This window comes from Triticum aestivum, chromosome 6B, assembly GCF_018294505.1.
Source record: "Triticum aestivum cultivar Chinese Spring chromosome 6B, IWGSC CS RefSeq v2.1, whole genome shotgun sequence".
Taxonomy (NCBI): domain Eukaryota; kingdom Viridiplantae; phylum Streptophyta; class Magnoliopsida; order Poales; family Poaceae; genus Triticum; species Triticum aestivum.
The window spans coordinates 64848474-64860609 of NC_057810.1; positions in this window are offsets into that span (position 1 = coordinate 64848474).

Consider the following 12136-nt stretch of genomic DNA (forward strand, 5'->3'; position numbering starts at 1 on the left):
TTTAGATAATTAGTCTTTAATTAGTTTAGATTATTTAGATTATTATTTTGTATGTTTAATTAGTTTAGATAATTAGTGTTTAATTAGTACACACACACACACGTATTTTGTATGTTTAATTAGTTTAGATTATTTAGATTATTATTTTTTCACTATTATATATGTATGAATGCATGTTAGATGGATATAATTAGTGTTTAATCAGTTAGAAATTAGTGTTATATAGAAATGTTAGAAATTAGTGTTATATAGAAATGTTAGAAATGTTAGAAATTTTAGTGTTATTTAGATTATTTAGATTAGCATAATTAGTGTTATATAGAAATGTTAGAAATTTTAGTTATCAGAATCCAATCATTAAAAAAATGTTACTTTTTGCGGGCATATAGCTAGTATTTGTTCTCGACGATGCCCGGCCCGCATCCTCGCCGTCGACCCATCCGCGACGACGTCCAGCCGGCCCATGTCCGGCACTGGGCTCCGCCGGGCTGGCACTGGGAGGTGCTGCCTGGAGGGGCGCGCCACTTGATGAGGAACCCGGCCCCGGGTCCCGTCGTCGACCCTGATCTCGTTTGGTGGCGTTCGCGTGGGCCAGTTTCGGTGCGGAGGGACCCGGCCCCGCCGGAGGTGGTACGTCGCCGTGTCAGGGAGGAGGACGAGCACGTCCATCGCTACATGGTTGCGTTAGAGGGCGGCAGGTTTTCCAATACCTGGCAGTATCTTCGGGGATCTCACTTCAGCTATGATCCTGTGAGGATTCCTTCTCTTTGGGTGTCCATCGCCCGCGCCGCAGGAACCGCGAGTGTCCTAGATTCTTCTGTAGTATTCGATCTTTAATTAGCTAGCCAGTGATGTACTATTCAATATTATATATTATACGAGACGATGTATTCGAGATTATATCTATTATTCTAGATGAAGTATTCGAGATTATATCTATTATTCGAGACGATGTAATTTGAATACTAAATTGTTTTATATTTCTTTTGAATTGGTTAAATAAAAGCTATGGCAGACAATACCGACAGAGAGGGAGAACAGACCATGTTCGATATGATACGCGGGCCAAATGATGATCAGAATGAAGAAGATTATGACGGCTCCGAATTTCTAAACAACACCGAAGAGGGTGATATGATATTCGATCGCGACGACCGAATTGATGAAGTCATGAACTACGATTATGACGATGACGAAGAACATGTTCATCCTGAAACAACAAAGACCGGCGAGGTATATATATTTATATAAGCAGGTATCTGGTGATCATCACATGTTTTAAATGACTTGAAGATATATTAACGAATCGATCTTTGTTCTTTCAGCCATCCGGATCGAGCAAATCTTCAGGCAAAAGGACGAAACGAGGCCCGAACAAAAAGTTGAAGGAGGGCATAAAGTACAATATCGAGGCAGTCAGACCTAATGGCGAACCATTAGCGCCTAAGAAGATTGCGGACAAGTTCATTCGTCAGTGCGGAGTTCTTGTGAAGGACCAACTCCCGATCTCCCTTCAAGAATGGAGAGAGCCAGCAAAAGACAAAAGACAAAAAGGCAAAGAGGACGCTGCTCCACGTTCAGATGTTACTTTTGTCGACAAGAATCAAAAAGATCTGCTTTGGGATACTCTCATGGAACATTTCACCCTACCAGATCATTTCACAGAAGCAGATGTGCAGAAAGTCAAGGACGCTGCTCTTAGGAAGATGGCGGTTGCATTCAAGAACCACAAGAATCGTGAATGGGACAAGTACGTAAAGGGAGGAAGGAAGACTCCAGTATTCGAGGGAACACTAGAGAACCAACGTGCTCATTGGGACGATTTCGTGAAATTCAAGGATTCGGAATTAGCTAAGGAACGGTCGAGAATAAACAAGAAGAATGCCGAAAAAAGGATAAGTTCCATAAGCTGGGGCCAGGTGGCTATGCGGTGGCAATGCCTAAGTGGGATAAGTCTGAGAAAGAGATGGAGGATGCAGGTGCCACTCCGGTTACTAAGAGCTGGCCCCCCAGGGTCAGGACTTGGTTCTATGCGCATGGGGGGAGTTGGACCCGAAGACAGGCAATGTTTCGACGAGGGCAAGTCTGAAGGGAGCCGACGATGCGATACTTGTTGCAATAGAAGAGTCACGATCGGGGGTGTTCCAGCCCAACAGAGAGAACGACGAGCTTACGCGTGCCCTGGGAAATCCTGAACACCCGGGAAGAACACGAGGCAAGGGCGCTATTCCGTGGTATGAGGGGTTCTCAGACTGGAACACCGACTACAGAACCCGTGCGAGAAAGAAGATTGCGGAGGAGAAGAAGAGGAAGATGGAGGAGGAGCAGAGGAAGCGGGACTATGAACGCCTTCAAGGCCTAGAAGCAAGTCAAGCGGAATTGGTAGTCAAATCCCAGCGGCAGCAGGAGCAGATCGACTCACTTACCCAGCAAAGGGGGTATCAACAGCTGCAGCAGCTAGCGAATGATCCAGCATTGGATAGCACCGCCCCATCCATGCCGAGAAGCAGCGTGGGTTCCGCCCCGGACGACGCAATGTTGGGTAGATACCCCGTGGACGACATCACGGAGAACACTAGCTGCGAGCTACACGTCAAAATGAAGAACATATCCATGAAGGTGGCGGACGCCGTTGCTTTTACAAATCCCCCGAGGCAACCTTCCATTGCAACCCGATTCCAGCGGGCTATGCTCGTGTCTTGGTTGATGAGGTGGTGGACCCATATTCGGAGCTAGATCTTGACTATCCTGGAGGTGACGACGAGCGCTTTCTCGGAGACGCCAAACATCGTATCATCCTATGGAAAAAGGATTGCATCTCATTCGAAGGCCACCGACACCGCGTCAGCCGACTCCTCGTCGAAGTCCGCCACCGAGTCAGCAGTCTCCCGCTCTTGCAAGTCCACCAAGTCCGGCAAAGTGTCAGGCCACTCCTCCTCCAAGTCCGGCAAAGTGTCAGGCCACTCCTCCTCCTCCAAGTCCGCCACAGCGTCAGACATCCACTCCTCCTCCAAGTCCGGCACAACCTCAGGCCACTCCTCCTCCAAGTCCGACACAGCTTCAGGCGGCCACTCCTCCTCGTCCAACTCAGCCCCGTCAGCCGTCTCCGCCGCCTCAGCAATCACAGAAGAGACACCCCGCAGCTATGGTGCGTAGCGGTACAAGTCGAGGTAGTACAGGAAGTACAGGCGGAGGCAAGCGATATAAATATGGTCCAAGCCTCACGCCTCTTCCGCAGAGAGCTTATGACAGGTCCGAGGAGGAAATCACAGCCATATCAAAGTCCGAGGTGGAAGCCCATTTTGCACCGAAACTGCCAACACCGCCAAGGGAGAAAGTGCCTGAGGAAATGATTGACCACTTCATTCATATGGCTCAACCACCAGCTCCCGAGCCTATTGACATAGACTATGAGCGCCACATCAGGAAGTTAAATCGAGCACGTGTATGTAAGGAGGCGAGCTCGGGATCGAGCAAACAAGAAGCAGCTGTCAAAAAATGCGGGAAAACCATTCCCCAGCTGGGAGAACAGGCGGCGCAATCGATCCCCTCGCTTGTTGTGCCAACAACACGTGACAGTACGCGTGCCCAATATTATTATGGGCAAACAGTTTACGTTCCTGAGATGGGCAATGTGGTAATAACGGAGGAGCATATAATGCAGGTTGAAGTTCTTAAAATCACTGTTGGACAACTCCTCGAGATCGAGCCCATGCCTGTGCTTAGAGAGGATGAAATAAAACGAAAATATGTCCCGGGCCAACCTTTGGTCGAGCCAGACAAGGTCAAGAACCTCCTAACGAGAATGTATGAATTGCATCAATGATACATGAACATTACCAAGATTTCCGATCGATTGTCCCTCATGGTGAATGTCAAGGAGGATCATTACTACCATGAGAAAGCTGTGTCCGTTGAGTATTCTGAACTGTTTTAGTTATACAATCAAGACGCACTCGACAAATCTATCGTTAGTTGCTATTGTCTGTAAGTGATTTCTTTCTGTAATTTAAGTCTCAAGCTAGCTGTAGTGATCCTTATCATTACCTGTAATTATCCTCACTATATTCTTTTCTGCGGTATTATATGCAGGATGAAGATGTATGAAATGAGAAAAGGTGGACGCTATGGCATTGGGTTCATTGACCCAAACACCGTTAATGAATACACATGGAAAATAGATGAACGTCATCAAAAGGCCATAGAGGACAGCATGCTAGAGTTCTTGAAGCGCCTCAAATACAATGAAGATATACTACTTCCTTACAACTTCCAGTGAGTCATACTGTCTTGTACTACAAATTCTTTGTTTTTGCCTACTAGCTAGCTACATGTTTTTGCTTACATATGCCCGCTTAATTAAGACATGCAAACGTGTGTGCATGCAGATATCACTGGGTCTTGTGTATCATTAAAGTTGACACCGGAACAGTTGAAATACTGGACTCATTACTCAAAGAAAAAACTGACTAGAACATCTTGTTTGGGATAGTCAACAGGTAATTTCAATCATTATTAACTATATATCTCGGCCTATTTAGTTCGTCATTTCATGATATGAACTATTTAATAACCCCTTTATTCATTTTCTTTTTCGGCGGGCAGGGCTTGGGCAAGGTTCATCAGGGTCACGGACGGCGAATGGAAAGAAAAGCATAAATGGGGAAGACCCAAGGTAAGTAATTAAGTAGTACTAGCTAGCTAGCTAGCTGCCATCTCTTTAATTATCATGCTTGATTAATTATTATCTGATCAAATTCCATTCTCGTAAAGACCCTGAAGCAGGCGCAGGGGACTGATCTGTGTGCATTCTGCGTTTGCGAGAACATTCGCATGATGGCGTCCGAAAGGAGCAGATCTCAAAGACAGGAATGGGTACGCTTGTCAAAATACTATTCACAATTTTTACACCATTATCGATATCTAGTCACACAACTAATACACATGCATATTGATCTCCTTCTTAACAGTTCAGAGAGGTGCGGGCAAAGCTCCTAGAAACGGAGCGCGTAGAAGCACTTCAAGAGGAAATAGCGGGATTTTTGCTCGACCAGGTCATAAATCCGAAGGGACAATACTATTACCCGCTACCCACCCAATGAAAACCACTTCCAATTGTCATCGTGCTCCGAAGGCACCAATTAGGCTATAATGCCACTGGCTCCGAAGGCAACATGCATATGTAGGAGAAATTGTATATAGCTATACATGTGTGTATGTGTGAATTAATTAATATGATGGTTTGTGAGACATTGATGATATATATATGCATGATTGGTTCTACTACAAATTCTATTTATACATACATATATATATATATATATATATATATATATATATATATATATATATGCATAACGTGTACAATGTGTAGTATCGTAAAATACCAGCAAACGAAAAAGAATTAAAATGGAAACACAAAATTAAATGAAAAAGAAATCATAAAACTAAAACCCCCCAAACCTTATAGTACCGGTTGGTCTTACCAACGACCAACCGATACTAAAGGATTCCAGGCCCCTGGAGCTGGCTCGTGCCACGTGGTTTCCCTTTAGCACCGGTTCGTGGTGAACCGGTTCTAAGGGGGGGGGGGGGCTATAGTGACACTTTAGTGCCGGTTATGGAACCGGCACTAAAGGGCCTTATGAACCGGTGCTATTGCCCGGTTCTGCACTAGTGATAATATGCCACTTTCATCTATGTTATAAATGTTTAACATGCTGTTTGTGTTTATTTTGCATTATGCCATGCTAAAATGATTTATTTCATAACTAAATAACCATAGCTCCAATGTTAATAAACTTTATATGTAAATGGGGTGGAAAAAAGCCTAGATTAACATGTTGCACTTTGTTTTCCTGTTTATCAACTATAAAATATGGTTTAGGGTAGAACAGTACCAAAACTAAATATGCATATGGGGATTTACCGGATTTGTTATTTGTTATATCCGGCCCCATTTAAATTGTTTAGATGGTATAGTTTTGTCATGCTTCACCTCTTGCCATGTTAACCAACATTTAATATTGTTGAGTACCTAACCGGGAGTGAACTAAATAATTGATGTGGTGTTTTGCATTTTGAGCTCCACTTAACTTGTAGTATTGTTTGTTGCTTTGCCATGCCATGCCTCATTAAACCGGTCATGCATCATATTTGTTTGTGAATCATGCCATGATTATGCTTGTGCATTTACCATGTTGTTTGCTTCTTTCCGGGTTGCTTCTCTCGTTAGCTTCGGTTTCGTTCCGGAGTTATGAGGATCCGTTCGACCACTTCCGCTTGTCTACTTCATGGACTCGTTCTTCTTCCGTGCGAGATTTCAGGCAAGATGACCGCTACCCTGGATCTCACTACTATCATTGCTATGCTAGTTGCTTCGTTCTATCGCTGTGCTGCGCTACCTATCACCTGTTTATCAAGCCATCCCAAATTGCCATGAACCTCTAACCTTTGACACCTTTCCTATGCAAACCATTGCTTGGCTATGTTACCGCTTTTGCTCAGCCCCTCTTATAGCGTTGCTAGTTGCAGGTGAAGTTGAAGATTGGTCCATGGTGGACAGGATTTTGGTTGGGATATCACAATATCTCTTATATTATTAATGCATCTATATACTTGGTAAAGGGTGGAAGACTCAGCCTTTTGCCTGGTGTTTTGTTCCACTCTTGCCGCCCTAGTTTCCGTCATACCGGTGTAATGTTCCCGGATTTTGCGTTCCTTACGCGGTCGGGTGATTTATGGGACCCCCTTGACAGTTCGCTTTGAATAAAACTCCTCCAGCAAGGCCCAACCTTGGTTTACCATTTGCCTCACCTAGCCCTTTTTCCCTTGGGAGTCGCGCATCCCGAGGGTCATCTTTATTTTACCCCCCCGGGCCAGTGCTTGTCTAAGTGTTGGTCCAAACCGAGCGATGTTCGGCGCCCCCTGGGCAACCAGGGTCTATGCCAACCCGACGTCTGGCTCATCCGGTGTGCCCTGAGAACGAGATATGTGCAGCTCCTATCGGGATTTGTCGGCACAGCTAGAGGCTTTGCTGGTCTTGTTTTACCATTGTCGAAATGTCTTGTAAACCGGGATTCCGAGTCTGATCGGGTCTTCCTGGGAGAAGGTCTATTCCTTCGTTGATCGCGAGAACTTGTCATGGGCTAAGTTCGGACACCCCTGTAGGGTATAATCTTTCGAAAGTCGTGCCTGCGGTTATAGGCAGATGGGAATTTGTTAATGTCCGGTTGTAGATAACTTGACACCAGATCCGAATTAAAACGCATCAACCGCGTGTGTAGCCGTGATGGTCTCTTCTCGGCGGAGTCCGGGAAGTGAACACGGTTTTTGGGTTATGTTTGCCGTAAGTAGGAGTTCAGGATCACTTCTTGATCATTACTAGTTGATCATTCCTTTTGCTCTCTTCTCGCTCTTATTTGCGTATGTTAGCCACTATATATGCTTAGTCGCTGCTGCAGCCTCACCACTTTGCCCCTTCTTTTCCTATTAAGCTTTGCTAGTCTTGATACCCATGGTAATGGGATTGCTAAGTCCTCGTGGCTCATAGATTACTACAACAACAGTTGCAGGTACAGGTTATGCGATGATCATGATGCGAGAGCGATGCTTGCTTGCGTTGAGTTCTTCTTCTGCTTCTTCGATCAGGGGATAGGTTCCAGGTCGGCCGCCTGGGCTCACAGGGTGGATGTCGTTTGAGTTTCTATTTGTGTTTCAACCGTAGTCAGATGATGCTCTTATGTATTGCGATGTTGTATTCATGTGGCATTGTATGCTTTATGTATGTATCCCCATCTATAATGTAATGTTGATGTAATGATATCCACTTTGCAAAAGCGTTTCAATATGCGGGTCTATCCTTGGTGGGACCTTCGAGTTCCTTTTGAATAGGGTCGCATATTGGGCGTGACAGTAGGCATCAGGGCAGAATCGTCGTTGCATCAGCACTGGAGGAGGCCCTTGAAGCATTGATGTCCGACCTGCAGCGACATGCAACAGTGTGCAGTTTTGGAAGTGAAATAACAACCGCCGTTGTTGTAGCGACACGAGCTGCTTCTAAGACCAACGGTCGAGTGGCTGCTGTGTACGAGGCTGGGCTGATGCACTTTAAGCAGAGACCATGATGCTGCGAGGGTGGTCCAGATGCTATGGACGTCACTGTGAGGCCACGAGGCAGTATTGCGACGCTTGACGTTGGTCTTTGCGACACCCGATTGTTTCAACTGTTGGGCGGCTCCGGCGATGACGCGACGACATGCTTCGACCGCCCGTGGTGTGCTGCAACGGCATCCCGGCTTCTTCAAGGATGTTGTGGCGGCTTGCTTCGGCGGCCGCGGCGATGCTATGAGGAGTGTTGTGACGTCACACGGCCGCGGCGTCAGCACAACGACATGCTTTGAGCACCCGTGGCGTGCTTCAACGGCTGCGACGATGTCGTGACAACAATGCTTCGACGGCCGCAGTGATGCTACAAGGGTGTGCTGCAGCGGCCGCGGCAAATGGCACGCCGACATGCTTCGAATGCTTGTGGTGTGCTTCGGCGGCCGCGATGCTGCTGCGACGACAATGCTTCAATGGCCACAACGATGATGCTGCGACGACAATGCTTCAATGGCCACGGCGATGCTGCGATGGTGTGCTTTGGTGACCGCGATGATGTTGCAATGGCATGCTTCGACGGCCACGACGCTACTGCGATGGTGTGCTTTGGTGGCCACGATGATGTTGCGACGACATGCTTCGACGGCCACGATGATGCTTGATGGTGTGCTTCAAACAGTCGTGGCGATGCTTGGATGTCGTGCTTCGACAGCCACGGAGATACTACGACGAAGGCCCGGCTACTTCAGTGATGTTGCAATGGGGTGTTTCACGAATGCGGCATTGTTGTGACGACGAACATGGCTGCTTCGATGATGGTGCGACAGCGTGCTTCGGCAACCGCAACGATGCGGCAATGGCGGCCGGCTGCATCAATGATGTTGCGATGGCATGCTTTGAAGATGGTGGCAGCGGCGTCAAGGACATTATATCCAAAGCAACCTCGACTCCATGAGCTTACTAGCTAGTACCAAATCAAAACCAATGCCCATGATCAACATCCAGAAGATGGTGTTCAAGAGTCCTTATTGACCACTTGCTATGTGCTTTCTCTTGAGATCATTTATACCATCACATGTGTAGCTACCAGGAAAAAAACTGCTCATGAGTTATGAAGTATATCTCTACTACTGTTAAAAGAGCAAACATAAGTTCTCCTAAAGTCACACAACAAACTGCACACAGGATAACCAGGACCCTCAGATTAAATCAATTTAAATATATCCTACCGTCCATATTACTCTAATAGCCTATCATCAAGATCAACGTCTCAGATTAAATGTTCTGCGAGCAGACGTCGTCGTCCGTCGCGTCTGCCGATCCTCCTAGGCTCCGCATCCCTCGATCCCCGCTGTCTACCACGATTTACGGAACGGTTTTCACCCGAATCGTGCGTCCCCGACTCTTCTTTCTCTGGCCCCAGATCGCGACGCGTCTTGGAATCCCTTCGCCCCTCGCCTTTACCAGATGGAGGAGTCCCGGATCGAGAAGAACTGCTCCCGTTTACGCGGCTCTGCACGACTACCCGACCGCACCACTGCCGCCCCTTCCGCCTCTTCGACTGCATTGGCGCGCACGCGCACTCCCGCCGCTTCCTACGCAGTGACGGCGGCTGCCGATGTTCTTCCTTCCTCACCAATCCCTCCCGCATCAGCCGCCACTTCGACGAGGACAAGCGCACGCCCATCGAGCTGGCCGCGCCTCGCCGCCCTGCGCCGTCGCCCCTGTTGTTCCCATCCATGCCGGCGGCGGGCAGCGGGTGGGACGCTGGGGCGCCGGTGGGAACGCGTCTATGTGTGGAAAGGAGGGCCAGGGCTCAGCGCATCACCCGCGCAGGCGCATGGCACAGAAGCGCATGGCAGCTGTGCCCGACAGCATGGGCGACCAGAGACCGGCTGCGGCGGCGGGTGGGGCTTGGACAGCAGGGCCGGCGACGGTGCGACGCGGAGACGGCCAGCGCGCCAGCCAGCGCGTCACGACGACACGCGCGGTCAGCGTGCACGGACGGTGAGCTTGGCCACAACTCGCGTCACGTGCGTAGGCTAGCTCAGCGCGAAGCACACGAACACGAGGTGCCCACCAAGCGGGGTCCTGCGGGGCGAGGCGCGCTGGCGAGCGGCTGCCCAGCTCGACCAAGCTGGTGACGCATCCGAGGCAGTTGGCCCTCCTACTTCGCTAATGATGCCAACGACCACGCGAGGATGTCTCTCGGCTTCTCGCCGGAGTCGCGCTAGATGCTCTCGCTGACCCACCATGTTTGTGCCACTCTCATATGCTCCTCTCCCTCTGCCAACGCAGGTAGCGGAAGCCGGCAGCAGTGCATCCATGGAGCGGCGGCTCCGTTCATATTCTCTGGATGATGCCTCTGTGCCGCGTGCGTGTCTTGTGTGCGTTCTTGTATGGTAGTATTGTTGCTCCGCATCCATGTTGCGTGTGCTCTGTTTGTATGATGCGTGCGCGGCGGCCTCTGCTTGCTTGTGCCAATGCTGACTGCAACTGCTGTTACTTACTACTGTATTTTGTAGTCGTTGACAGGTCGTGAACATGGTGGTGAGGCACGGATGCAGCCTCAACGCAATCAAATCGCTCCTGAGTGTGGAGAAGCAGTGTCGTCTCACAGTCAATGTGGCCAGGATGCACTTGTGTGGATGGTTTTTAGATCCCAATCATGGTACACGTGCTGCAACAACGTCATGATATTGAAGTGGAAAGTTTGTGCATGATTACAACAGGATATGTATTGGTTCTTCACTACAAAGTACTGAATTTTATCTCCACTGCTAATGATACTCTCATTCTTTCAGTACCAGCTTTTATATGATAAAACTAAAGTCTAATTGTTGCAGGAGATAATATTTGTAGATGCTCCCAATAATTTAAACATGATATTGCCACTATATCTGGGTGTTCAGAGGCATGACTTATCTGCAACCTATACCCCATCATCTACTGTGACCTAAAGCCAAATCAAGAAGAGGAAATGGAGCAACTTGGTCTTCTCTGTTCTCTTGCTGCATTCTCTGGGAATCATAAATACTTGCATATCCGGACACAAGCCTTTGTAAGGTTATGCTCTACTTTACTATTTGAATCTTGGTAAGGTGCAAGAAATATCTTTTCGGTGATAATGGAGGCCTAATGAAGGCCGAGTGATTCTGCTTGGTGAGGTTGTCGTTCCTGAGAAGGTGAAACTGGTGAACCACAAGGCCATTGTCAACAGCTTCAGTAAGCCCACTTTTAGTAACGTCAAAATTAGAAATATTATACAAATAATAATCCTTCATTGACAAACTTAATTACATTCTTCTGTAATTTAGGTTACTACACTGCTCTTGAGCTGTACAAAAACGAAGTGTTCGACACAAGTACGCATACACATTCGGCTTCATCATTTACAAGGTCAGTATGAGGCTGTTTGGATTTGATCCCAGACCCTCCGTGCCAAAAACTCAGCTTCCATGGACTCATGTTGAGATGGAAGTATAATCAGCTTTACAGGCTGGCCTCATGTTGAGATAGAAGTTAACCACAAACAATCTTTTAATACCCCATTAGGACCATCAAGCTATGGTGCAAGAATACTTGACGATGATTTTTTTCCTTTTTTACTACAGAGTTAGTATCCCGCAGTTATTTTCCTTTTGTCTGCATTATCAATCAACTAGGAATGAATCCTCAACTTTCCATTTTGTGGTGATTTTGTTTTGGTGTGTTATCAATCAGCTTCCATGGTAAGTACTAGAGTACAAGGGGTCCTCACATTTCCATTTTTTGTGATAATCAATCAGATCTCCGGCATTCGAAAAGATACCCTACAACATCAAACAAACACTTGGCTTCGGAATTAAGTTCTGTAAGTCTGGCGCACCTAAATACTCTTTTCATTCACGGCTGGGTAATTTAGTAGGAATTAAAAAAGGGAGGAGCAACTCAAGCGAAGAAAATCAACCTAGCAGAATTAAGCACCATAAAAGTTTTTGATACACACTTCACTGTAAAAGACTGTACACTACAATGAAAACTTGACAGTAGG